Source organism: Solanum lycopersicum, chromosome 5 (genome assembly GCF_036512215.1).
Source record: "Solanum lycopersicum chromosome 5, SLM_r2.1".
Lineage (NCBI taxonomy): Eukaryota > Viridiplantae > Streptophyta > Magnoliopsida > Solanales > Solanaceae > Solanum > Solanum lycopersicum.
Genome location: NC_090804.1, coordinates 44753163 through 44756764, shown reverse-complemented (window position 1 = coordinate 44756764; position 3602 = coordinate 44753163).

Here is a 3602-nt window from a genome sequence, read left to right as displayed (position 1 = left end):
TCATGAAGTGTGTTTCCTCCATAGGAATACTAGATAGTGGATCCACCTAGAATGATATGTTCATGTTTTGGTTCTACCTTGGCATGTAGACCACCTTCTTTCGCTGTGGGGTTTCATGAGACCGGATTTCATGTTTAGCTAACATGGTCCAATGTCGGTTAAGGCGATTGTTCCCTCAAATAATACAAAAGACAAGTAAATGGATATTTAGTAGGTTGACTTGAGGAGTCTACTTAGCATAGGTAGGGGTATGGGACTCTACATAGATGTTGCACAAGTTTACTCTAAGGGAATTCCTAGGAGTGTGTTCCTATGTAACATGAAATGTATAATGCTTAAGATATATGATGTTGTTCTTATATGTTGTTGGCTATGTTGATGAACATGTTATTATTCTATGTTGCTATGTGTAGTGATGACTACTTATATTATAAGATGTATGAAGCAAGGTATTTCTTATGGTCTCTTATCTTGTTTACTTGATTATGTGGGGTTATGGGCCATTAAATGATAATTGCACATGTAATCTTGGGGTAGGATAATTGGTAAGTGTTTTGTATGTTATGCTTAAATGAACTAATGAATGAAATTTTTATATGACTTTATGATGATATGTCTTTGGGTATGATAATGCTTTTTGTTGTTTTGATCATTAAATCATATATTCTCTCTTGTATGTGGATTAAAGGTTTTCAAATGATTTAGCATGTTTTCTAAAGAAATGGTCCTTTTTCATGGATGTCCTTGATTGTTTATGTACATATAACCATACTTAGTACATGTGGTGTACTAACCCCTAACTTAATATAACTGTAAATGTAGGGTCTGGCCATTAAAGATTAAGAAGGTCGACTGAAGAAGCTTGGAACTCTTTTTCCAAATGTTGGTTGATCCTCATGTTCAGGGATGCCATCTTTTTATTATTCTAGCTTATGAAGACTTTACTAGTTTTAAGAGTTACTCTTTATTTCCTTTTATCCTTTGGATTATATTGTAGTAAGGCCTATATGGTATATTGACTTTGTATTGGCTAAGTCTAAGACTCATACTATTTAGATGGTATTTATGTGAGAGAGTTTTTAGACTTTCGTACTGTTTATTAATTTTTCTATAAGAAAAGCCTAAGTAAGATTGTATGTCAAAGGTTTTAGTATACCTCACTCATATATGTTAAAGTTTTTTAATTTTTCCGCCGTTTTAACTGATGACATGTTATGACAAACTCTAAGGGCTTGTCTAAGCCCTCGGAGAGGACGAGGACGACGATCGCGACTGGAGGGTGCTCTCCGGTCATGACAAACTAATTCTAAGAAAAATTATGATTCTCCTACTCAAAACAGAGATATATGTTGAAGTCTCTGAAGTTACTTAGAGTGATATAAATAAAAGAAAAGAAAAAGGTTAAAATAAAAACATGAGAAGGTCCACCTAATATCCAATAAACATTAAGAATGGAGAAAGGAAAAAGTTGTAAGCGAACCATATCAAACCATATTTCTCTTAAGCTATACTCAATCCTCCTCACATAAAGAAGGTAGTGTACGCACATTATAGCTAGACGATTCCCAAATAAAATATCCCATGCTATGCAAGTAGTTGTTTGGACATCTTTTACATCATTAAAAGGCACAAAATATCCTGAGCTTTTTTATAATATCACTACAACAACTTATTTTATACAATTTGAACTTATCAATGAGAAAATATCCCATTTCACCCCAACAAAATTAGACACTAAAAAAACCTTATCTCAGCCATGGACTTCCTAATTAATCAAATGCAACAAGTCATCACCAACAAAAAATTAAAATTGTATTATGAAATTATTTTGCCCTACATTTTCTTCTTGTGAAATGTTTGTATTAGAAGTATAGATCAAAATAATGGTCTTAAAATCAGATTAAATATCTATATATAGTAAATTCCTAAAAAACCAAAATAAAAAAGGAAATACCAACTTACCTGATTGGATCCATATAAAATTCCGAACTCTAGCTTTTTTGGTCAGGGGAGTAAACTTTATAGCTTTATTAGAATCAACGCAGTATGAGCATGAGCACCACCATTAAGTCAACCTGTATTTTCACTTGACTATTTCTCTTCTCTCGTGACATTTAAAAGTAATTGAAAGGAATGAATAACGAAAAGGAGCAATACTAACCTAACATATGAAAATCACGTTGATAACTTACTATAAACAAGGTTAGAATGTGGGTGTTCAAACTTCTACACCATATCACATGCAACTTTGGATTGATAAAGTCATCAACTCTATTATAAAAATTTGCACTGGACAGAAATAATTGTTAAGATCCTTACTCAACTTAATTAAGTTGTCCCAATATAAATCGACACAACACGATATTTTTTTGATTATTTTTATCTATCTTGCATATTATTGCACTAAACACAGAATCAATAACAGGTACCAAAAAGGGACAAACGAGTGAGGAAGGAGGAAAACAAAGTAGTGAGGGAAGTAGCTAGTTCATCTTCAAATGTGATAGATTAGTGTGTTGTCGGTGTGCCTACTTAATTGGTTAAACCAAAGTGCCTAGGAAAGATATTGATAGTGTTCCTCCTTATTCCTAATGATCCTATTCTAGGGAATTTTGGTGGAAGCAATTCAGTAGGCTTAGATACAACACACTAATCTATCACATTCCTAGATGAACTTCCTACTTCCCTCACCACTTTGTTTTTCTCACTTTCCCTCTTCCTCTTTCCTAACTCTTCTTTCCCCTTTTGGTAGTTGTTATTGGTTGTGGGTTTAGTGAAAAGATGTATCTGAATGATGAAAATGATATAAAGGGCTTCATTTTATGTAAAGTTATATTGGGAAAGCCCAAGAAAGTTGAGTTAGTATATCAACAGCTATTTCCGTCAAGTGGGAATTTTGATAATGGAGTTGATGGCTTAATCAATTCAAAGTTGCATGTGGTATGTTTTAGCAATATAAACACCCACATTCGACCCTTGTTTATAGTCAATTATAAATCTGATTTTCATATGTCAGGTAAGTATTGCCCATTTTCATTATTTTATTCTTTTCAATTACTTTTAAATGTCACGCGAGAAATGGAATAGTTATGTAAAAATTAAGGTAAATTGAATGGTGGTGCTCATGCTCATAGTGCATTTATTCAGATAAATCTAAAGAGTTCACTCCCATCCACCCACCCAAAAAACTGGAGTTCTAGAGTTTGTATATCTCCTACCAGGTAAGTTTGGAATTTCCCCTTTTTATCTTTTGGTAATCAAGGATTTCCTATATTCATGTGGTGAATCTGGTTTCAAGATTATTATTTTGATGTTAACTTCTAATACAAATTGTACACAAGAAGGCAATGTAGGGAAATAAAATTTTATGACACAAAGTTCCTCTCAATTTTTCTTATCTCATGTTCAATACAAATTTTTATCAACATTTAACTCATTTTTATTATGTTTTTTTGAACCTTAAATGAAGACTTTAGAGCAAAATTACATACCATCAACATCAATCAAAGCGATGGGCAGCTTCTTTACCAATTCCCAAACTGATTCCTATCATTTGATAAAAATCAAAAATCCATTTACACCCTTCCATTTCCATTTCAATT